At 34.9% G+C, this 26,842-nt stretch overlaps 1 pseudogene; it reads left to right on the plus strand.

The window, feature by feature from the left end:
- The window catches only part of LOC132680328 (histone-lysine N-methyltransferase SETD2-like), a 73,869-nt pseudogene that overhangs the window by 45,273 nt on the left and 1,754 nt on the right, over positions 1-26,842 (plus strand).

Consider the following 26,842-nt stretch of genomic DNA (forward strand, 5'->3'; position numbering starts at 1 on the left):
TAAGATACTCACATGAATTTATTCCAATCCCGTCCTTTCTGGGCCCCAGTAGAACCATATATTCCTCAACTGTCAGGACCTCCCCTCCTCTGATTGTCTTGTGGCTGTTCACATGTTTGTTTCCCCATTGTTATCATCAGTTCTCCTCCGTATCCAATTCCATGCATGGCGGAGGTACAGTTGTATAATAATGACTTCCAGGCTGGAATGAATTTTATTTATGTGTGATTCCATAAAATGAAAGTGAGAAAGGCAAGGAGATATAAAGAGACTGCAAGAAATTTTACTGCCTGTGGAAGAAGTCCACAAAGCTAAGAATCTCATATATGGAATACTGAGCATGCTGAAGAACAACTTCATCTAACCAACAATACCGACTAGGTCAGGGCAGCCCTGCTATTTGTGAATATGATCCTCATTTAGGAGGGATCCCTACTGTGGAGTTTAGTGAAGTTCCACAGAATATAGGAAATGAAATTTATTAAGAGAAGTCCTTTACCTTAAAAAGCCATGTGAACAAAATGGCGACACACACCAAGAGATAAATGAAGACATAAGGATAGGAAGATATACTTTCTGACCTTTCTTCATAAAGTTGCAGAGCACATTAACATTCTTTCACCCTTCCGCTCCAACTACCACTTTTCTTAGAATATCAAACATAACTGCATGTTTATCCACCTTTTGAAAGAAAAACATGTGTAATCATTGGAACAATCATACTATTTTGACATGGTATTATTATTACAACTAGTCACCAGCACTGGTTGCTAAGGGGTGTGGGTGCCTTGTTCGCAGTGCACTTTCATAAGTCACTTTTTAATTACAAGTGTGCAAGCCAACTACAATATTAAATTGCTGGAGGAAAAGAGAAAGCAAGGATGAAGCTTTATCTAATCTGCAAAATACAATGATTAAGTGTACTGTCTTCAGTAGGGTGCTATAGAAAGTCAAACAATGAAACTTCCCATCGTGATTCTGCATTTCGCAGGGGGGGAAACATTCAATAGCAACATTAACAGCCACACGAGTGTCAGGGAGGCAGAAGGAAATTGTAAAATGCTAGCTGCACTTTACAAGGGCTTCTTTCTTTCCCTGACATAAGGAAAACATTGATTGGGGTGATTTAAAAAAAAAAAAAAAACTTTATAGAATTCATGAATAGTTTAGAAGAAAAATCACACTAAATTATACTCTTTATTTATAACTTTGGGTAATGTGTCAGCTTTAGTCTTACTGTTTGAGTAGCTGATTCAGAAAATAAGAAACACACACATACACACACACACACACACACACATGCACACACACGCACACACACAAAACCCTTAAATTAAAATTCTATTGACAATGAAAAATGATCCTATAACCCTGAAGATTTTTTTTCCTATAATGTATTATTGCTTTAATAAAAAATCTATGTTCTCTAACTGACCCATTTTTCCTCTGGTGGACATTTTAGCTACTACATAAGAAAAATAAAATTAAAATATGAAAGAGGATCTTTTATAGCCGGTCTTATTTTTCAAATTTTCGCTTTAAGACCATGGTTTGATTACATAAAGAACAACAAAAACAAAGTAGAGAGAAACCGTTATGTAGAGACAGTAACAAAAAATTGTTTTAATATATTTTTTTAATATTATAAAGTATTTTTTAAATAATCCCCAATTTACAAAGCACTTTCACAAATACTACCACACAATTTTATTCTTGGCACTGTCATTCCCATTTTACAGAAGAATCTATTGAGCAATGGAGAATTTAAGTGGGTGCCTGCAGTCACTAGCTACTAAAGAGCAAAGCCAGGTCAAGCCTCAGTCTTTCTCTAAAACCACATAGTTGCTACCATTGTTATAATCCTATCTGTTGTCTGGCTTCAAACTCTCCAAGATCAGTTTGCAAGACGAGGCAAGAGTATAACTGATTATACATCAGCCATAATTTCAACACAGCTCAGCTTTTGCTAATACCATGGATATTTGGAATATCACTGAAACTTATGTATTTATTATAGTTTAAAAACTGTGTGTGTGCCTATCTGTTGTTACTGGTGCACACATTTCAAAACCGACCATTTTATAAATAAGTTTGCTGTGTACATTTTATAAATAAGCTTGCTATCTCTATTTGGATAAATTATTTAGAATCTTAGATTTCTTGCTGGAAAATAACAAAAACAACCTACTTAAATTGCAAAATGCTCATCGTTTATCTGCTTTTAAATGTAATCACCATCAAGATTTCAAGATCATATTATCCATATGTTTTGTAGTCTTTTTCTGTTTTTTTCTATGAGGAAATTTTAAAATTGGTATCTGTATTACCAAAAACCATCTTTGTCTTTTTTTTTATGTTTATTTATTTTGAGAGAGACAAAGAGAGAAAGAGCATGCGCATGAGAGCCTGTGAGTGGGGGAGGGACAGAGAGACAGGAAAAAAGAATCCCAAGCAGGCTCCACATTGTCAGCATGGACTGTGACATCATGACCTAAGCTGAAATCAAGAGTTGGATGCTTAACAGACTGAGCCACCCAGGTGCCCCCCGAAGAACTGTCTTTGAAAGTGACAATACCTCAACAGGTTTCTAACAGCTCTATGAAAACATCTAAGGCCATTTAGGAACGACTGCTTTCATGAATCATATTACTATATCTTCCCTCACTTCACCTATATCTCTTGACATTTCTATCTATATCTATTATTCACTTCACTCCATTCAAGCAGAGTGGAGCTTCTCTCCCTCCTCCCATGAAATAATGAAACAAAATGTGTGGGTTTTTTCTCATGTCTCCTACTAGGTTCTTAGCTTTAAGTTGCCTCCTCCCTATCCCATCTAAATTCCTGCATCCCACTTAATTATGAGAATCCCCATGTTTTTGTCTTTTTCCTTATCTTGCTAAACTATTTGCTCTGAGAGAGAAGCACACAGCGGTAGCAAAAAGCATTCAAGTCTTGGGCTAGACAGACATTTATTCAATCTCCAGTCTACCACCTATGAACTGAATAAATTTTAATGAGTTATTTATGTTTTGTGAGCACCACTTCCACCTCTGTAAATGGGGTAGGGATGCAAATGTTAATACCTGTTTCCAGGGGTTGTGAGAATTAATAACATGTGAAGCACAAAGCAAAGTGGAACATAAATACAATTTAACAAATGACAGTTAATTTTATCATAAATGATGCTCTGATTACCTCCCATTGCTTCTGATGTTACTACTGTATACATGATTTCCAAATCCATATCTTCAATAATTCCCAAGATTTCTGTTAAAGATCTTTCTCTTTCCAACAAAGCTGGTCAAAAACTTAGGAGCACTATTTCACCTTCTCCTCTCTCATTCAACTCATAGTAGGCATATTAATGTTTCTGGAGAACATCTCTGTACATGCCTTTTCCTCAGCACCCCATACCCATTCTTATTTTCTCCTTACTTAACCATGATCAATCGTGTTGAGTTTCTATAAATAAAGCTAAAATTCTCCATATATTCATTCATCCATTTTCCATTACGCCTTTATTTATATTATTCCTTTGCCTAGAATTATTTAGCCAGTCATTGTATTTAACTAAATGTCCGTCGTGCTCGCTTCGGCAGCACATATACTAACTAAATGTCCTTCACTGCTAAGTATTGACTCAAAAACCTTTACTAACCCTACCTCCCTCAATTAATTATAGTTTCTTATGTTAGCTACATATTATAGTGTATCCTAGGTATTTGCATTTGTGCCAAATCTCCTCTTTCAGGTGTTAGATCTTATTACACTTACATTCTTATGTTTTCGTTATTCTTAAGAATATAATACTTGTACCTAGAAAGCTTTAATATCATATGAGGTGACTGAATTTGTACATATATGTATATAGACTGCATATACAAATATAAATCTGTTCAATCTCTTCCTGATTCGTATTTATAAAGAAAATGGTTATTTGCATAGTTGTTAAATGATTAATGATGGAAGGGGGTTGGATCTTTCTCAGTGATTCTCAAAATTGCATTTGCAGCTGGTTTACATTGGAAGTTTCTTGCCTATGTGCCTCAGATTGTACATATTTTACTGGTTGCCAATGAGGAGGGCAGGGAGTATTATGACTTGAATGAAGAAAGTATTGTTATAATAGGACAGAAAAACCCTGTTTTCTTTTTTTATCTTCATGGATTTTATTTCCGTTTCCCATTCTATTCCATTGTCATTATTAATATATATTTCTTTATTGAAGCACACCTGTAAAATCAGGCCATTTTGTAAATAAGTTTCCCTGTGTGGAGTCAGCCATGTTTACGTAAGTTAGTTAAGGTCTTGGGTTGCTTTCACGAGAACAAAACAACCTATTTAAGTTGAAAAAATGGTGGTACAAATATTCACATGCTTTTATCATGATAGAAAGAAACATATGCCTAGATATTATTGGATATATTTAAAACCATTCTTAACTACTGTTGAGTTTAGTACATCCCCCAAACTTTAGGCATAATAGCCTTTCTAAAGCACATTGGAACTATTGCATAGAACATATCCCCATGGACAACTAACATGTCTAGGACCTCAGGGTAGATGACAGAGAAAGTTTATTCTCTGGACTCTCATCTCATAGCATTCTCTCTGATGATTGATTCTATCTCTTCAACCTGCTTAGTTACTAAGATATAATTTAAGGGACAGCATATATGTCTGTACAGACTTTGGATCAATTAGAAGCTGTGTGTCCCCTTTCTCTCCAAATTACTTTTCACACATTCCCCCATATAGCTTCATCAACTTCAAGGAAATACTTTACTAAACAACATGAAGCTTCTGACAGTGCCTTGTGCCTTTTCTCAGAAATTCTACAAAGTTGTCCCTTCCTATCCCCTGTTCTTTGCATTTTTCTTTTTCTTTATAAAAAAAAAATTCATTTATCTCTTTTATCTCAAATATCTATAGACACTGGTGCCACTAAAATTTAAAACCTTAAAAATTCCATCACTCACAGACAAAAGTTTTTAAGATAAACCTACTCAATTGGATAACTCATCGAAAACTGATAACCGATTTTTTAAAAAATCTACTTTTAACAATAATAGGAAAAATATTTCCAAAATTTTCTATAACAAGATTCAACTGAGTTTCCTCATACTATTTCAGGGGTGAGAATTTTACTCAAATATTTGGGTCTCTATTGCTATGGATTATGAAGGTCAACATTCTGTTGCCCATAGAAATGACTCAAAGTCATTTTGGTACATTTCAAATATTTTGGAATGGTTCTTCAGAAAGCATCTGTCTATTTTATTAACAAAACAGGAGTGGAAGCATTGTTGGACAAAACAACATGGAGAAAGTATGTTTAAGAGAATAGGTGACAATGGGGACATTTGAAAATAGCATCAATGTTAAAAGGGGCAGTAGAAGAATCCAAAAAAGAGAAATAAAAAATAACCAGCAACGTAGACTTGTAAGGAGAAGAAGGAGTGACATCCCGGAGAGAAAGGAAAATTCACTAAGTCATATGCCTCCCCTTTTCAAAAATAGCTTTCTTGAAATATATTTTAGTGTCATATGGATTTGACTATATTTCCTGCCAAAGTGGGAAACCAGTCTCTAAAAGAAGTAACAGGACAAGTCACTCTGGGTGCTATGTGTTTTTGGATGGAAATTGGCAACATCCTGGCAAAATAATGACCAATGTAGTAAATAGTGTCATTTAATGAAAGGTGTGTTATAAATTGGAAATTGAACAACCATGAAAATCTGTCTTATTAACCAATTTATAGCACGACACAATCTTTTCAGTCGTGATATAATCAAAATAGATGTAAGAAGTTTACAAAAAAAATACTTTAAAAAAATTTATGTAAGTTTCTACAGCTTTCTTATGCTATTTTAGTTTGTAGTTTCTAAAATAAACACTGCTGTTGATAATTTTCCTCATTCTATGTGATATTTAACTTTCATCTTAATGGCTGCAATGCATACATATATACTCTAATAATATCCAGCTTCACCTGGATTTTTTACTCTCTTGTCCCCAGAATGTCCAAGACCTGAAATGTCTCCCTGAGTCCTCTCTCTAATTCCTTTTTCTGAAGGAGAGTTAAATAGCACATATGCTTGCTTTCTGCCTTCACCTAGTTGCTAGAAGAACTCAGGCTAAGAACAGTTGGTGAGAGGAGTTGAAGATGGCCAATCTACAGGTGAGAATATTTTCATCACAACTAAGAATGGACATTAAAGCCAGAGCCAAGAGACTGCAGGGGAAAACGCAGAGGAAAAAAAGCTCTAGACCTTTACCATTAACACATTAGTAACTCACATGTATGTAGTACTTGGTATGTGCCAGGCACTTCTAAAAATTGTTTACATATTTAATTTAGTTAATTCTTGCCCAAACACTATGAAGTAGATAATACTATATTTCCCATTTTACAGATGAGGAAACTGAGATACAGAACATTTAAGTAGCTTGGCAAGGTCATACAGATGGGCAGATTCAAATTCAAGCACTCTAGTTTGCATAGATCATGCTCTTAACCACAACAATGTTTTGCTTCCCAGGAGAATGAAAACACTTTGACCTCAGAAGGACAGTCTTAGGTTTTGGCTTTGACTCAGACAAGTTGCCAAATCCTCCTCTTACTGACATTCTTCTGGCCTCTGAGGTTCCTGGAAATGGACTACTAGATGAGCTAGACCCAGTTCAGATGTGAAGTCCCACTAACATATAAATGACTGATTTTATTTATTTATACTCGTTCTACTCCATACTCGTTCTTATTTTAACTCAACTGAGAAAGTGAGCTGATGAGAAAGGACACAAAGATATTTTTACTCTGGAATTATAAGAAGAAAAAGTTAAAGCAAATTATATGAGAACTTTGTGGCCATATTGATGAACTCTCTCAGCTTCTCAGTAAGCCAGTTTCCATCTCAGAGGTCTTATTGACAAGTTCAGAACTGATTTTCTACTGATAAGTGCTGATACAGCTCTTAGTGTTAATTTGTGCACTATCCCATTTTGACTGGTCACTGCCTGTTCCATGCCAGTTAAAACGTTCACCCCTTGTCAAGGTGCTAATATTTTTCAACATATTTCTTCATTTCTCACTTTCCGTATCCCACACTTGTAGGAGGGCAGCAGATTACAGTCAGAAGCAGAGGTGAGAGAATTGCAATATGTTTTTGATTACTCAAAATGGACAAAGTAAAATGGGCTATATTGTCTAAGCAGAAAAACAAAATGCAGAATATGACAGTACAATATGAATACGAATGTGCTCGTTTTCACTTATTTAGAGATGTCTATGAATGTTGTCTTCAGAAATTTTATCTTATCCAAGCTACAGAATGACTACAACTTCCTCTCTAGGAAAGACCTTGAATTCCATAACATTGGAAAGCATAATTTGAAGATTTCAGAGAACAGAGAATCATTCAAAGATTTTACATCACCTTCAAATTTTTCAAAGACCTTGCTTTGAAAGAGTAGACCTAAATGGGAGAGAGGGAAATGTAGTTTCTTGTTTTTTTCTCATTTTCTCAATTGTCTCCATATTCATTGAGATATTTTTAATTTGCATTTCTCTGAGCTTCTTTTCTTTATGTTCTCAGAATTATGCATCTGCTGAACACTTGGCCATTGTTTTAAAATCATATCACTAGAAAATTCTAATGACTAAAATCATTTCCTTTTTCTTTTCGCATGGCCTTCTTATTTCCTTCTTGTTTTCTTTGATTTTACATTCTCTTTCAATTCTCATTTCTCATTCTGTCTAATATAACTGATTCTAATTCTTCCTCATAGCAGACTTTCTTCATTTTTATTTCACTTTGGAGCAACATAATTTAGATGCTATGAATGCCTTTACTTTAATATGGTATAGCCTATAAATAAGAGCCAAAACTTTAAACAAATACATCAAGTAAATACACATATATTATAAATAATTGAAAATTCAAAGCAGTCAGGAAGGCATGGGAAGCAACTCCATTCTTTAATAAATACAAAATGCTTGCTCTGTCCCCTAATGTCACCATCCTTGGCCATATGTTAACACTGGCCTTAAGGAAGTACTATGCTTTGGCTAGTGGACAGTAATGAATTAGGTCGAGAGATCAGTACTAGTCATGTATTGATTGCATTGAAAGTAATACATATGAGGAACACTATTGTTTATGAGGTAAAATTTAAGTTGTGTTCTGCTACATTTTAGATGGAAAGTTACTACAGTCTAGGATATTGCCATTTCCATGGCAGAGAAAAAGATATGGCAGATTGCTGGTGGTTCTTAAACTTTTTTCTTGAAAGGAACATTCATCACTGCTACTCACAACTCGTTGGCTAAACCAAGTCACATGGTAAGATTTCAGTCAATGGATAGAAAAAAAAATCTTCTCATAAGGGAAACTAATAAAAATCATATGACCAAGCCTGATTATGGAGGGGGAGGGTGTTTTCACAGGGAAAGGAAAGAAACATTTGGAAACTGGAAGGTAATCTACCACAATATCTACACAATTACTAGACTATGAGTTTACAATCAACAGCTATCAACAATTTTTGTTTTTTAATGAAGGTATCAAAATTGAAATCTGCCACAGAATTCATTTTTTTTTTTACATCACTGCCTTCAGATTTTCAATTAAAACTTTGGAATTCAAATATTTTAAAAAGCATGGAGTTGCATGATGGACTTTTTTCCTCCAGAACATTTGAATTCCTCCACATCAAAAACTGTTTCTTTTCATATCTCTAAAAACAACCACATGCCTTTCTGTATGGAATTCACTTTCAAACAAGAATATTTATTCTCCCCAGTGGCTGGCACCATAAGGTGAAAAGTGCTTCTCAGAAGCTGTCTCACCACTAATGGGAATTTTTAATCAGGAAATGTTGTCGGGCTAATCTAATAGACTTTAAGTTAAGACCTCAGTGTCACTGAAGCCTAAAATATCCCTGTAGTTCCACATATAGAAATCTCTGAATGATGTAGTCCATCCCTAAAGAGGTATTATGCAAATGAATGCATTTAGTTAATATGTACTGTAAACAGATCACTACTTCTTTATTCCTTTCTAAATCACAGCAGAGATTAAAACTGTAATACTCTTATTACCTAACAAAATAGCTAAATATTTAAAGTAGATTTGCAAAGAGCTTCAAGCCCAAGATAACACCCCCTTAAATTTTGATTGGGTTTTTCCTCCAAAGGTTATAGCATCTTCTCACATGCTTTGTCCCAAACTCCCTAAACTCCCAGGCAGGGGGGAAAAATTATCCTAGAAATAGAATATCAAGTTACACTAGCTTTCTCTGGCCACTCAGAGATTACCTAATATTTTATATTCTATTACTAAATTCCAATCCAGTACTCACTACAAAGGAAAGAATGACAATCAGATGTAGCATATAAGTTGGAAAAATCGAACTCGAGATGCAGAATACAATTGATTGGTTACTTCTGATTTAGTGGCCTCACAGTGAGTTAATGTCAGTCTCTGTTAGAACTCATCCCTGTCACATTGACCGATTTTACCCCCAGCAAATGATTTCAGGTGAGAATGAAAACTGAATAATGATCTTTTCATTTGTCTTTTAAACCTTTATTGAATACAGACAATGAAGTAGGATGCAATGGCTTTGGCTATATAATTTTAAAAGGTTGATTTTTATGAAGATATTTTGGAGCCATCATAAAACCTGGATGAGACTGACAGCAAAGCTTTTCCTCTCAATTATGCAGAAGCCAACTGATCAAACAGTGCTGGTTTTATTAAACATGCCCCAAATCCCCTTGGGATCACCTATTTTCTTCTGCCAGAAAACTTTCCTTCTCTTTTGAAAGACATAAAAAAAGGACATGGATAAATGATGACTTTTAAGTCAACAAATTTGCTTTTGCTTTTCTGTTTTTAATCTGTTATTGAATCGAGGTAATATCTTTCTTTATCGTTCAAGAACAGAGAGAACCAAAGGACCCAAGTGCAGTTTTGTACTTGGAGCAGAAAAGTTGTACAACCTTACACAGGGGAAAGAAGAGAGGAAACAGATAAATCTACACTGGTCACTCTCAGAGAAAGGGAGGCTCAATCAAATGCGTTACAGCTTCCTTAGAGAGGAAAATGGGCCTCAGTGCAGCACTGAAAGGCAAGTTTTAAGAGTGAAGGAAATGATCAGCTCAGAACAGTGTAGCAGCTAGTAAGTAAATGTTGTCAGAGGGTCTTCTGTATTCTTACTAATGGCCATTTTGACTTGCCATTGGTATATAATAGATCACTGTCCTGGAGTTGAGAAGAGGCTTGAAATATTCAGAGTGGCAGAAGAGTTTTCCAAGACCCAGAATTCTCTGAGACAGGTAGGCCAGAAACATGGATGTCAGGATAGAAGCAGCAAATACCAGCAAATCTGAGATACATACAGCCCTATATATTCATCAGGTTTTCGAATACCTATTTCACTTATGCCTTATCCCTTTTCAACATCATGTTTTTGTTTAATGTCTGCTGTTTTGCATAAAGGCTTCTTTTTTCTTTTATTAAAAATCTTTATTTTTTCATTCCTATTTTCTTTTATCAATGCTTCAATATTTCTAGACCTTTTCCTTTTAATTTTGTCCTTTGTGACAAAAAAAGAAAAAAAAGGTATCACTTTGACCTTTTACTTCTTACTGATATTTTATGTAACATTTAATTTTATGCAGAAACAGAAGGTTGTCTAAGTAACTAATGGGATTCATGGCAGGAGTGAAGAAAATCAAGTTGATAGCATAAGATATGTTTCTGTTTCCATCAAAATTAACTCAATTATCCCCCCCAAATATAAAATTCAGCCAATATTTCCAGATGGTGCCTGTTACAGTTTATAAAATTGCATTGTTATTCTGTATTTTACTTTCTTAAATATTTTCATTGCATATATGATAGAGCATAATTAGGAACCATGGCAAAGATTTTAAGCTATAAAACCACTGAAATTAAAAATGCAATTACCAAAATAAAAGTCAAAGCCCCCTTTAATGGATTGAATAGTAGACATCCAAACGATATGCTCAGATGCTAATCACAGACTTTATTAATGTTAGCTATTTTGGAAAAAGAATCTTTCCAGATGTAATTAAATTAAGAACCTGGATGAAAAGATTTTACAGGATTATCTGGGTAGGCCTGATAGAATAGGCAGTTAGCTAGACTTGAGCTGGAGGCAAAGGCATTGATAAATAGGTTACACCTTAGAAGCCTGAGGGTACAACATCCTGACTTTGTGGCTTTCAACATCTTGGCTTTGTGACTTCTAACACCCTAGGCTGACAGACTAAGAGCCACAGGTGTGAAACTTGCACTCTTCTCTTCAACTTCTGCCCCAGGGTGACCCTTAGGTTCATTATAATGTATTTGCATTGCAGTTTCAGCCCCTCCCCCCCAGGGAGAAAGGTTGCCATGATAGTTCAGGTACAAACCTTGTAGGGTCAAAAAACCCTTCCAGACCAGTGGGAGGAGTCCCCAAATGATCAGAAGCAGTCTCCATCAGGGACCACTCAGTGCTTGTCCAGGTCCATGACCTAAGACCCTACTCACATAAAAAGAAAAGAGCCCTGTAGGCTTGGGCGGTGGCCATCTCTGGGCCTGCCCACTCTCCCACCTTGAGAGTGTAATGTCTTTAGATTTCTTTTTTTTTTAATCTTTACTTTTGAGAGAGAGAGAGAGAGAGAGAGAGAGAATGGGGGAGGGGCATAGAGAGAGGGAGACACAGAATCCGAAGCAGACTCCAGGCTCTGACCTGTCAGCACAGAGCCCGACACAGGGCTCTAACTCACGAACCATGAGATCCTGACCTGAACTGAAGTCAGATGCCCAACCGACTGCACCACCCAGGAACCCAGAGAGTGTAATGTCTTAATAAACTGCTTTGTGCTTGCTATCTTCTTTCTGGCTGTCTTTATTGAAGCACAGATCCTCACATAAATCTTATGTGAGGAATCCAAGAACCGGGACTTCCATTCACACAACACAGACTCTCCCATCAGTAACAACCCTAAATACAATGGCAAGTGTCTTTATAAGATACACATAGACAGGGGGCATCTGGGTGGTTCAGTCGGTTAAGTGTCCAACTCTTAATTTCTACTCAGGTCATGATCTCATGGTCCTGAGATCAGCCCAGCACCAGGCTCCATCCTGAGCCTGAAGCCTCTCATTCTATCCTCCCTCTCCCCCTCTCCCCCTCTCCCTCTGCCCCTCCTCTGCTTGATGGCACATTCACATTCTCTCTCAAAAAATAAAAATAAATTAAAAAAAAAAAAGAAACACATAGACAGAAAAGGGAAAGACACACCCTGTAGAAAGGCAATGTGAAAACCGGCAGAGATTGGAGTGATGTGGTCACAAACCAAGGAAGTCAAGAAATACTGACAGCCAGGAGAACTTGGAAGAGGCAAGGAAGGATTCTTCTCTAGCGCCTCTAGAAGGAGTACTGTCCCTCTAACATCTTGTTTTTAGATATATGGCCTCCAGAATGGTGAAAGAATAAATTTTGTTTTATTGACCCAGTTTGTGTGATTTTTTTACAGCAGTCACAAAACAATAATACATCTTCCAAACATGTATGTGTACATGTATGTGTGTGTGTGTGTGTGTGTGTGTGTGTGTATAATTGTCCCTTGAACAACATGGGTTTGAACTTTGTGGGTCTACTTATATGCAGATTGTTTTTGATAAATATAGTACAATACTGTAAATGTATTTTACCTTCCTTACGATTTTCTTAATAACATATTCTTTTATTTAACTGATTGTAAGAATACAGTATTTTATATATATACATATGTATGTATATATATACATATAATCAACTGTTAATCAACCATTAATCAACTGTTTATGTTATTGGTAAGGCTTCCAGTCAATAGTAGGCTATTTATCGTTAAATTTGAGGGTCAGTGGGGCAAGGCTACTTGCTTTTGTCCTTAGGTATTTGCACACCTGATGGATATGAGCTTTCGATTTCATGGTCTTGATTCATTCCCAAAGAATACATTGGGAGATAATCCTTTCAATAATCCAATAATCTGAGATCCACCCTCTCAAGGTGGATCATATCAAATCTGCTTCCTGTCCTTGCAAAGGATTACGTAAAAAACAGCCAGGTTGACTCAAAGCAGGAGAGTATGAATAAGGAATATTGCCAAGGATTTGAAACCACACGTGACCCCATGAAGATCTGCTGCATCAATTGACACTCTAGTCCTAAAAACCAAAACCAAATCCTCTCTGGAAAACTCTCCATTACACTGCAATCTTTTTCCCTGTCTCTATGTTTCTCTCTCCCTGTGTCTTGGAAAGAAGAGTAGAAAAAATTAACTTAGAAGGAAATAAGGCACCATGAACAAAAGCCAGCAACTGATAAAAGAAACCTATCCAGAAAATTTTAGATAATTGGATTACACACAGAGATTTTAAAATAACTAGTGATTTTGCTTAGTGACATAAAATCTAAGCTTGAAATATATACAGCAAGCAATAAACAACAAAGAATAATCAAAGATATTTGAAAAACATCTCAATAAAACTTTTAGAAATTAAAATCTGAATAACTGAAATGAGATAGCAATGGGAAAATTTTACATAGATTAAGTATGGAATTATTGAACTAGATTATGCTATAAGGAAAGAGTACAACAAAAAATAAAGATTAAAAAGATAAAATAAGAAAGATGTTGATAAATGAAGAAGTAAAAAGGTTTAAAAAGTATGTAATATTAGTTCTAGAAGTAGAGAAGAGACTATGACAGAGAAGATATTTGAAAATATAATGTTAAAAAAATTCCAGAACTGATGAAATCAGAAAACCACTAATTCAAGAAGCCCAACAAAGCTCAAGCAAGATAAACAAAAAAATATCTATCCCCATATACATATAGTTAAACAGAATATCCAAAAAACGAGATCATAAGAGCAGGCAGAATGAAGCTGTTTTGCTCTAATGGTACAATGACTGAACTGACAGCTGTCTTCACCTACGTGACAGTGAAAACCAGAAGACAGTGGCATCATATCTTCAATGTGCTAAAAGAAAATATCTCTCAATTCAATATACTGTAAGCAGTGAAAATTTATTTCAAGAACAAGAACAGGCAAATAAAGACTAATGTTGCCATCAGCACATTCATAACAAAATAAATTTTACAGTATATGCTTCAGACAGAAGCAAACTGATCTGAGAAGGAAGAGTAGATATTCAAGAGATAATAATGAACACAGAAAATGATAAAGATATGAATAAAATTTAAAACAACTGACTTGAAACAATAATAATGTCTGCTGGTCTATTATTATCCATATTTTACAGATGTAGAAAGAGAGTGACAGAGATCTTGAATAATTATCTCAATGTCTATATTTCATATGGAAGACCCAAATTTGAACCCAGGAACACTGATTCCCAAATTCTATGATTAAATCCCCTGTTCAACTATTTTTATAAATAAAAGAATACAGGGTGAATGAAAGGATAGAACCCAACTCAAAGAATTAGTAAGTTATGAGACAGATCTGAAAAAAGAATACAGGAGAGATGGTAAAGTCAGGATTCGGGATTTGTGGACCCACCACCAAATTTCCAAGCCATCTAAACTTGTGTACATCCCTTAACATAGCTCAGCTCAGTTTCAGGGAAATAATATGTGTCCCCTCTGCTGATGTTTTATAAGGACAAAGTGCAGAAAGGCTTTAGGAATAGAATCAGAAAGTAAGGACCAGCTTCTGCCTCCTTATATTTCACTTACCATTCAACTCAAGGGAGCTCTTTTAAAAAAGGATAGAGCCCTGTAAGGGGGGATAAGGGGGGGTGTTGTTGCTGATACCGCAATCAATAAAAAGAGACAAAGCAACAGTTAAACATTCCCCTTTCCCTTTCTGTTCTAAGAATCTTAAGGATGGATGTTGATGATTTTGAATAAAGGATTGCTAACCCTTTTGGGGTCATAATTTACTCCATCCTGCAGTATTTTAATCTTCTGCTTACTCCTAAGGACTTTCATAATAACAGAATCAGTGTAATAGAAGCAGGTATCACAGAAATCACTGGCTGTGACAAGTCTTCTCAAGTTTCGATTTCTCCTCTTCTATCCTCTCATGAGTTCTTGGATCTTCAGAACCAGACGTTCTCATTTCTCTACCTCTCCAAGCACATTGGCCAGGGCTTATTTCTCCCTAGACCTTGGCAAGGGAGAATGGAGCTAATCATTTATTTGTTCATTCAGTACATGTTGACACTGACCATGAGTTGTTCCATGGGGGAACAGAACACACCAAGACACTTTCCCTGGTGGAGCTTGTACTCAAGAAAGGCTGGCAGACAATTACCAAAATAAATAACGATTCACGATTTTACTAGAAACCTATGAGTAATAGTAGACGATAAATGGACCCCCTTCAAAAGAAAGAAAGAAAAATTGAAATGTTTTGTTTTACTTACTGGATCAATTTTTAGAAAATAATTAGTGATACGAAATTAAATACTACCTCAAAATCAAAACATTTATTCCTTCCTGACTCATCTAAAATTTTCAAACTGTAACAAATTCAAAATGAACACAAATATCTTCAATATGATTTCATTCCTATTTTCTGAGGAGAGATAAGCATAACAGTTTTCTGTGGGAAATTTCTCACTCACAGAGACCTGCTTCCCTGTTTTACTCATTGCCACAAGTCTAGATAATCACAAATAGAACTTGAAGAAAATTTGTATATAGCATCAAAGGGAATGATGTGGGTTCAAATATACTTCAAGAAAAAGCTGTAAATAACTATAAAATGAAAATGCTTATTTCAATCTATAAAAGGATCGCTATATATACATGTATCTTTTAAAAATTCATTCAGAGAGTTTTGATACACAGCTGACCCTTGGACAATGCTGTGGGGGTGGGGCGGGGGGTGGCTAGGTGCAGTATCCCCTGCAAGGTCAAAACTTTTGACTCCCCCCAAACTTAACTATAAATAGCCTACCATTGATTGGAAGCCTTATCAATAACATAAACAGCTGGTTAACATATTTTTTATGTTATATGTATTATACACTGTATTCTTACAATAAAGTAAGCTAAATAAAAGAATATATTATTGGGGCGCCTGGGTGGCTCAGTCAGTTAAGCGTCCGACTTCGGCTCAGGTCATGTTCTCACGGTCTGTGAGATCGAGCCCTGCATAAGGCTCTGTGCTGACACCTCGGAGCTTGGAGCCTGCTTCAGATTCTGTGTCTCCCTCTCTTTCTGCCCCTCCCCTGCTCATGCTCTGTCTCTCTCTGTGTCAAAAATAAATAAAGACATTAAGAAAAAAAATTTTACAAAAAAAAAAAAAGAATATATTATTAAGGATATCATAAGGAAGATGAAATATATTCACAGTACTGCCAGTATGTGCCAGCCTGGTCAGGTCCTGATCAATGCTCTCTTCCTGGCTTGAAGATGGCCATCTGCTATTTCCTCATGTGGTGGGGGAAGAGGAATGAGGATAGAAATCTTCCTGTTCTTATAAGACTATGGTCCTGTCAGGTTAGGACCTTATGGCCTCATTTAACCTTAATTATCATTTAAAGACTATGTCCAGATATAGACATATGGGGGGTTAGGACTTCAACATAAGAATTCTGAGAAAATGATTCAGTCCATAGCACCCTGTTTCTTTGTGCAAAGTATGAAGACTCTTAGAAATGAAAATTTAAGCCATTCAGGCTGCAATAAATTCCCTGACAATCTATTAATGTGTAAGACACTAGTATGCATCATTGGACATCAATTTGACACACCCATCTACTTGACACAATATATTATGCAGATGTGTATCTTTAAACCATTAAGTAAATATTCCATAATTCTTAGCTCACTCTTCCCCCAACTCCTTTTCTGGGCCTGTGTGTCACTGATATGTGGTCACATGAGTTCCTAAATGAAGTTATAGGGTTAAGAACTGCAAATGGAAACACAAATGTTGATATAAAAAGCATGCCCTCCTTGAAAGAAAAAGCAAGTCAGTGATATCAAACAGAAAAGTGTGTTTTTAGAAAAAATAGGATTAAGCTATTTACATGTGTGGAATATATAATGATAGTAGGATGCCCATGTAAATGTGACTAATGCTTATTCAGAAAAGTGAAATGGCTATTCCAAAGACATTTCATAAGTGAAAGTATATGACAAAATAATCATTTCAAAGCAAAATGCTGTAAAGGACTGAACATAAACTTTAGATTTGGATATACATGAATTTGTATCATGAACCTACTATAAAATTTGACTATGAAACAATGGATAGCTTACTCATCGTCTTTTGTCTGAAATACTGCAACTATCCACTAGAGATAGTAATACTAAGTCTGAGATCACTGAATAAATTGAATTCAGCAAGAAAAATACAAAGCTAGGTATATAAGAGGTACTTTTTAAAATATGTTTGGGTCATATTCAACTTTGATCTTTTTACCTATAAAATGCTGATAAACAATATCCCTGGTTTTGTTTTAGTGAATAAATTAAATTATTTATGTATTCAGTCCAGTGGCTAGTATATAGTAAGTATACAAATGCTATGTTGTTACCTTTTTTTCCTTTCTCCCTCAGCTGAACTAGTTAAATTGATCACTAATAAAGAAATTACAGAAAGAAAAGAAGGCCAACAGCAAAACATTGGACAAATGAAGAGAACAAGCAAGAGAGCAAAGAATTCACAAAGGCAGGAGGAGAAAATCAGATGAGAAAAATGTATGGGAAGTGCAAAGTACATAGAGTTTATAAATAAGGGGCAGTCAACAATGTTAAAGCCAACAGAGAAATACAAATTTTGAGTGCTAAGAAAAAGGTATTGATTTTGCAATTTGAAATTTGCTGGTTTCTTCAAAGAACAGTTTTAACAGAATGGCAGGAGCGGAAATCATATTGTGGGGAATTAATGAAAAAATGGGAACCAAGGACATAGTGATAAAAGAATGGGGGAGGAGTGTGTAGTTGCCTGAGGGTTGGAGAAACCAACATGAAATGGGCTTTTTTCCCTTAATAAGAAAAAAGATGTTTTGCATGTTTTTGGAATATGGTTAGTGAAAGTGATTAAGAGTGAGAGAAGGCAAAAGGAGGGATCAAGAACATAGGTGAAGGGAGCCATTTAGGAAAAAAGGCACATATCTTTCTTCAAAACAACAAGAAATGAGGAAAAAAGAAATGGCAGAATGATATGGTGGAGTTTTCATGAGTCAAGGATGTGGTCACAAAAAGATATTTTCACAAGGAAGAGACAGGCTACAGAAATACTCCCTGGATGACTAAGCTTCTTCAGTGAAGTAGCCAGTAAATTCATCTCCAAAGGGTTAAAAGAGCAATGTTTTCTGCTATGGAAGTTCATGGAAAGTAGAACAACACTTAATTGGTCTCAGTATTTTAGCAAATAGGAAAGTAGTTGGATACATGGCATTCAAAAATAATTGCTGAGCTGAAATGTATGTTTGGGTCTTGAAGAGAATGGAAATGGTTTGGAAAAGCCAAATGAAAAAGTAAAAAACAAAAAACAAGTAACAGGAAAAAAAAGAGGAATGAATTGAAGACATATGCACGCACACTGAAGTTTCAGTGACAGATCAATTGAAGTTAGAGAACATAAATTTGGAGTGAACCCAGTCTTGGAAGATAAGTCCTATTTTAAATCCTAAGGGAAGCTTGGTAATGAAATCCATTAAGAATACACTACCCAATTGAAAGTTGAAAAGGAGATTAGGGAAGACAAATGTAATTACCCGAATTGTAATTTGGTCAAGACACCAAGGTTAATAACATTCCTCCTTTTTCAAAAGTTGCCATGAATTTTTTAATACCTTATAATGGCCAGTGTCACAATTCTTATTTCTTATACAAGAGATGAACGCTTTGATATGCATTTTTAAATGTTAAACATGTATATTAAGGATATGTATTCACCATTACACAATCACGTACATTTGCACCTATACAAATATTAGAGAATAATTTTTTTTAATTAGGTAAAGTGCTTGAATTGAAAATAGCTGCTTCTTTCTATTCTAAATCTGACAAGAAGTTGTGATTAAAACGTGGATCTATCATGGTCTAAAGGCAAAGATTATGTTTGGGCTACAATACTGTTTAGGAGTTAAGAGCATGGTCATTAGACCTCAGTGCAAACCAGACTCCACCACTGTCAAGTTATATATCCTCTGTAAACTCATCTTCTAACTGTAAGGCAGAGAAACAAACCATATTATACTACAGGGATTTTGAACAATAAATAAGATAAAGCATGTAGAATGCTTAACACAGACAGTAAATTCTCCATAAATATAAATGATTATATTACCCATTAACACTCTTAATTTAATGCTCTTTGATCCCAAGTATTGACATATGAACCAGCAATAATGGAAAGTAATGTTCAGAAAATGCTATCATCCTTTAGCAATATCAGAATATGAAACAACCATCTAAACCTTACATATTTATTATGCTAAATTTTTCTGTTACACGTATATTTCTTGATATAAATTTTGACCTACTTGTATTTGTATAATGATCCATTTTACAAAGAGTTCTATCATTTTTTTAATTTTGAAGATAGTGTTAAAAATGGTATTAAGTATTAAACCTACATAAAACTTCAGTGAATCTTTAATACACGTTCAGAAATTGTCTCTTTTGTTTTTAAAAAGCAAAGTATACTTGGGTTGGCAAATACATATTCCTAAAATTATGTGACAGCTTAAAAAATAAAATTTAAATATCTCATATTACTTGAATAAATTTCATTACTGTATTTATTATACTTAACTATTGTTTCCTATGTAACAATGTGATAATAATTCAATTCTATAATCACACATGGCACTTGATTTTAATATTAAATGAAATACATTAAAGAAAACTAACTTTTGAAAAATATCTTAGAAAACTTACTAGATGAAATAAGTGATGTAAATAGGTAAACAATACTATGCAATAAATTTAACATTGTCATTACCCTTTCCTCCTAAAGTGCCTTTAAAGGAAAAGTGATAGAAATTGTTTAAGAAATAAGCAAAATATACTGGAATTAAAATTAAAAATAAATAAAAACATATAGGGTACCACAGTTTTCCAAAAGGAAAAAAAAAAGAAACAAACAAAATATGCAATCTGTCTTTATCAGTTTAAAGTCCACACCCAAATGTTTTATTTTAAGTCAATATTCTAATTCGTTTAAACAAAAATGCATTTCATTAGCCCCAGTAAATGGGAAACCCAGGAGATGGAGTTATTTTAGAGTTTACTGAATCTGTGTGTGTGTGTGTGTGTGTGTGTGTGTGTGCGTGCGCGTGTGCGCGAGCGCACGTATGCGTGCACAAGTGTTTCTTTTATCTGTTTCATTTCTGCGCATTTTTTTGCACTGTTATCTGTGTCTTATCTGTGTGTTGATCTTATTGTTTCTTATTAAAGAATTGAAGGAAATGGCTGAAAAAAGCTTCAAACTTGCATGAATTCAGTTGGAGAACTACTGAATAAAGAGAGAAACTTTATTTCCCGGTGCCTTTATACAAACCTTTGGGATCTACTTGTGTTGGGTTTTGTGTCCATTTCTGGGCTCATTACTCTGACCAGAATAGTGGAGTTTTGGCTGCTAGGTATGTGTCACACGCCCACCCATGTGTTGGCAGGAGCTGGAAAACTGATGACTAAACCACATAAACCAGAACCCTACTCACAGAGAAGAGACAAGCTTCAAAGTGAAAGGAGTACTGTGGCCAGAAGAATGGAAAGAGGAACAATGTGCAGACAAAATGAGCAGCTATGTCAACTTTGATAAGATCCCATTAAATAGAGATGGTCTCCAATTTATGATGGTTTAACCTATGATTTTTTTTTTTACTTTATGATGATACTAGAGCAATATGCATTCAGTAGAAACTGCACTTTGAATTTTGAATTTGGATCTTTTCCTGGGCTAGCACATGTGGTGATGAGACCAGGGCAGCAAGCAGCAGCTGCCCATCAGGCATGTGATTATGAGGGTAAACAACTTGTTTGCTTACATCCTTTCCATCCCTATACAATCTTTCTGTTTTTCACTTTCTGTATAGTATTCAATAAATTACATGGGATATTCAACACTTTATTATAAAGTAGGCTTTGTGTTAGATTATTTTGCCCAGCTGTCGGCTTTATAAAGTAAGTGTTCTTAGCATGTTTAGTGGAAGCTAGGCTAAGGAATGATGTTTGGTAGGTTAGTTGTATTAAATGCATTTTCAACTTACAATATTTTCAACTTACAATGGGTTATTGGGACATAACCCTATCGTAAGTCAAGGAAGATCTGTAAAGAAGACATGGAATTGCAGAAAATATTACATAAAATAATACGTTTTGCACAATATGTTATGCACTGCAGTTTAAAAACCCCTTGTTAACTTTGTTCAGGACTTTGTTCAAATCGCTGACATTCTCTATAACTTAGTATCCTCAATTATAAAACTAGGGGACTGAACCTATCTTTATGGTGTCCACTAGATTCAAAACATTTTAGCTTTTAATAAATTAACAGGCATGTTTCCTGGATATTATCAATTTAAAGAGAAGCAGTAGAAGAAGATAGATAGGTAGTTGGCTTTAAGGTCACATAAATCTATATCGTAGATCTATCATTCAAGTAACTGTATAAACTGGTACAAAGAAGCAGTTTCCTCTTCTGCATAATGGTGATGGTCAAATAGCAATATCATGTAACTCATGAAGAGTTGTTGCAATGAATACAGTGAATACAGGAGATAACTACAGTGCCTGCCGTAGAAATACTACTTAATAAATGTTGGGGTTTTTTTATTATTATTTGTTATTTTTATACTACTCAGAATATTTTGCACATTTCTCATTGGGCACATATCTAAATTCTTGACATTTTTGTTTGACTATAGAAAATAAAAAGTCATCCTTCAACCAATTCCTGAGTTCAGTTGGTGATGAGTCAAAAGTGAAGTGTTTTTAAATAACCTGCAGCAGCATTTGGAATTTATAAAAAGCCAAGGTTCAATTCCATCTCGAGTATTTGGAATACAATTTCCAATTCAGACTAATTTTGGGGTCATAGAAACAAGTATGTTGTTGCTTACTTCTCTCTGTTCCTTTGTCCCTACGGATAGGGATGTGGGAAAATGGAACAGTCCTTATAGACGCTACTCTATAGAATGATGCTGTTAAATAAAAATTCTCATCAGAAAATGACACTTAACTGACATGAGAAGTTAAATACTATTTTATGGTGAGTGGCTATCACCAGCGTTTTCAAGATGTAATCAAAGAAAAGCACATTTCTTTTGAAAAGCACTTAAACACACGAAATTCAAAATGATCTTTAGGTAACTGCAGAAAGAGGAATGGAGAATTGTCTGCAATTTGCATTATATCTCCTGATGCAAGGTTCTATTTTATTGGTGATCATCATGGGATATGAATGTTATTGAATACAAAAGAGAAACCAAAGGGGAAAGAAATGAATGAACAAATGGATGAATAGCATCACAACTGTCTATTTTTAAATTCTCAGAGAGTAGGATTGATAGCTCCCTTTTAAGATCTATTTCAATATACATATTTATGTGTAAGAATATTAATTTAAGTCAATATACATATGTATCAACAGATAAGCAATATAAACATTTTAGTTGAATATCTAAGGGCTAAATGTTGAAATCAGCATTTATCCAAAATGAAGACCAAAGCCAAATATCTTCATCATAGAACAAACTGTATGAACTCTGTGGTATAAGAGTAAATCTAAAATGAAATTCAAGAAAACAAGGAAGTGAGGAAAATTCAAAACATCTAAACATATCTATATGATGGATTAATTTACAGCTATAAAATGTAATCTCAGGAACATTACATTGAGTAAAAACTAAGCAGAATGCAAAAATTATTATGACATTTACATGTATTTTATGAAACACATGCAATACATATAGTTTATGAAGTTGTATTAATTAAAAATATAATAGCTACTTCTTGACAGTGAAAGAGGCTAATGGGGACTAGAAAAGGACAGAAAATCCAAGTTTACTTTTAATAATTACTGTATAAAATTGGAAACAAAATGGCAGGGTGGTGAGCAAATGGCTGTATGCCATATTATCTTTGTTATTTTCTATATGCTTTAAATCTCCAAGTAAAACTCAAGGGAACGATTCCAGAGTAAGTACACCTCTCTAGTTTTTTATTTCAAAAAATGAAATATGACTGTTCAAAGATTCTCTACTAAATCACTACTTCCACTATTTGCAAATTTTGGAGTCTCCAAATTAAATGAAGAATAATAACTAGTAATTATAAACAACCGATGTTGCTGTTATTTTTCTACCAGGTTTAAGAACAAATCCTAATTTGAAAATGAAGTTAAATTCCTCATGACTATAAGATTCAGATAAGACTGAGGCTGTGTGTGTGTGGGGAGGGGGGTGGTGATTTTTAAGGAAAAAAAGAAACTGGAGCTGTAGAAACAGCAAAGGAATGACTAAAATTTTTGAATACCAAAACCACTAAAATTTAAAAATTAAAATGCTGTCAGCATCTGGATGGCTCATTCAGTTAAGCATCCAACTCTTGATTTTGGCTTAGGTTATGATCTCAAGGTTCATGAGATAGAGCCCCACTTCGGGCTCTGTGCTGACAGCATGGAACCTGCTTGGGATCCTCTCTCTCACTCTCTCTCTGCCCTTTCCCCACGTGCTCTCTCTCTCAAAATAAATAAATAAACTTAAAAAAAATTAAAATGATTTTAGATAAAAATGACTTCATTGCATCTCTTTTTATTTTTCTGAACAATGAGCATACTGACAGTTTTAAACATTTTTTTAATAATACTGTTGTTGAGATGCTGCATAGATATCTTATTCTATACATATTGAGATTTTTCTTTGTCATTCAGCTGTATATATTTCATTTGAGGACTTGTTAGCTGTATGCATTACACAGCTGGTAAATTGGACACACACAAAGATCAGATTATCTTGGGATTCCTAAATGTTCCCCAAATCATTTTTACACTTTATTCATATATATTCAAAAGAGAACTTACAGGTTTATAAGAATTTTTAAATTTCTTCCTAAATGTGTTACATCATGGAAATTTTCATGTTCTGTCACTATTTTGAAAACGACTATCCAGAAAGCGTGAAATGTGATCCTGAACATCATGTTATGTATCAACTACTGAATAAAGAAAGATATACTCCACAAATGTGTATGTAGCTATCTTTAATAATAACAATTCTATCTATTCCCAAATCATGCCCATATTCAGTAATATCCCCCAAATACTTCACATATTGGTAAAGGCTATTTAGACAACATTATAGATGACCCCATATCCACTATAATGACAAGCAACTTCTTAATTTTGAATCTCAAGATCTAGGAAATTTCAGATGTTGTCAGTTGAGGGGAAAAAATAGGAGATTTGAACATTAAAAACTCTATTTTCATGGTTATACAAACAGACATGCTTAGTTGTATTAGGGATGTATCACTTCCTAATCAATGACTCCCAAGCTTGCTCAATAATGCTCTGGATTCTTTATTATATAGTAACCCTTCTCCACCTGCTGCCTATAGTGGCAGTTCTTCTCAGGAGTTATTGGGTGGTGTGCAGCAAGGTGATCTATTGTGGAAATGGAATAGTATATGCATTGGTGACAGACCGTCTGGAGATCAGCTTGGTCGGAAAAAGTTATTGGGGCCAGGAAATTCAAGCCCCCACCCCAAATCCCTGGAGATACTGGGAGCTAAGCCAGGCTTCCACCTTTGGGGAAATGGGTATGCAAGACAATTTTATGCGTATCTTACAAGTTCCATCTACTCAAGTGAGCCAAAGACTTGGGGGATAGCTAGGTGGCTCATGCCTCAGTTATGGTATTTCTTATATTAAATATGTCTTCGCCTTAAAATTATGTCTTTTTTAAATGCTTACCCATGGGAAATTTTGCCTGAATCCTCACTATTATACAATAAACCAGCAACTCTTTAGAAGGATATTACCAGTTTTTAAAAGCTCAGATGCTTCCTAGCTATGCCACCACATTGTCTTTTACTAACACAAATTCTGAGGAAAGCCATGTTTATATGTAAGCAAGAGGAGATTTCCTGTTGTGTTGGTTGGAATCTTCCAAGGAAAATCGTACTGGCAAAATACAATTTTCACCATCTGTGTGCCAAAATGCTTAAGAATAAAGAGTTATTTGTTTGTATTCATCATAGTCCTCTGTGAGGATTCTGTTAAACTTCAAATACCATAGGAATAAAAAAGAAGACACAACAATGAAATAGTCAAGTTATTGCCCTACACCAAAAAAAAAAAAAAAAAGACCATCAGGGTACATAGACACTGGTTGGCCACATTTAAGATTTAACATGATGACAAAATCCAGACACGGATAATGTGTGAAAAATCAATTTGAATGGAGCTGATAGTTACTCAAATACAGAGATTAAGATGACTTAAATAACTGCAAGAGTGGGATGACTGTGGACTTTGATATGAAGACAAAACAAATAACTGGATTCTTCAGTTCTGGAAAATGAAGAGGGACCACGTTAACTGCTCTGTAAATTTGTGTATTACTGTTTAAGAAAATCATCTTTTCCTTCATCAAACACCAAAATACAAATAAAAGACACAGCTCCTTAGAATTAGAATAAGAGAGAATCAAGATAAACAAAAGGATTTATTATCATAAGAAAGAAGTGTTATAGTCAGAAATAAAAATGAAAACCAAATAATTTGGGCAAATTAATGAGTGTTTAAATGATAAACTGCCAGTTAAGTATACAGAACCTTGAGACAACTGCAGCCTCCCCAGGCAGGGCACGACTAGGAGTAATTTATAAATCATTTTTGACAAGAAAACTATGGAGAGGATTAATGTTAACACATATAGCAATTCCCATGCCTCTATAAACAGTCAACAAATGAGGATTCCTCCTTTTAGGATTAAAAAGAGGATTCCTCTTTTTTAAAGACTGAGCTTTATAAAAAAGGATCAGCACCCTGCTGAAATTTCTGATAGGGTCCACCATGATGACCTCAGGGATTCCCAATACTGCTAAGGCATGCACTATTTTCCTATGCTCTAAATCTTTATTGAGCATATGCAATGTATTACTTCTGTATCAGATACAGTGAGCAAGACACACACGATTTCTGTACTCACTGAGCTTATGGTGTGTAAGAAAGATAATCAGGAGGAAATGGCAATGCCTGTTTTTATTATATTGCTCTTACAGCAATACTGCCTTAAAAGAAAGGCACATCATGCTACAGAACTGAACGGGAGTAAATAGCATAGAGGAGGTGGGCAGTGGGGGCCATGGATCAGGGCTGACTCTCTGGTCCAAGTGAAATTTGACTGAAACATAAACAATAATGAGTAATACAATGGATGGAAAAGGTGTATGTATATTCCAAACCAGATATGAGATTTGAAGAAGTGAACAAAGTTTACTGTGACTGGGGTTTATTATTGCAACGGGGACTGGTATGAATGAAGGTGGGAAAGGTGTAAGTTGGGGCCTTTTAAATCATCCTAACAAAGCAGGCGCTTCTTTTCCTCTCGAAGGGCAGTAAAAAGAAATTGAAGGGATTCCACTAGTGGAGTTAGCCTTGATTTTGGAGAAGAAATTTACCCAGTAGGAAAAAATCTTGGATTAAAACTGGAGATTGGGAAAGAAGTTGGCGGGCTGCGGAAGGAGTCTAAATATAAAATAGTAATTGTTCCTTGATACATGATGGTGACGGTGAAAATGGACATAAGGCAGCATTAGAATGGTAGGATATTGTG

Source organism: Panthera onca, chromosome A1, assembly GCF_046562875.1.
Source record: "Panthera onca isolate mPanOnc1 chromosome A1, mPanOnc1 haplotype 2, whole genome shotgun sequence".
In the NCBI taxonomy this organism is placed as follows: domain Eukaryota; kingdom Metazoa; phylum Chordata; class Mammalia; order Carnivora; family Felidae; genus Panthera; species Panthera onca.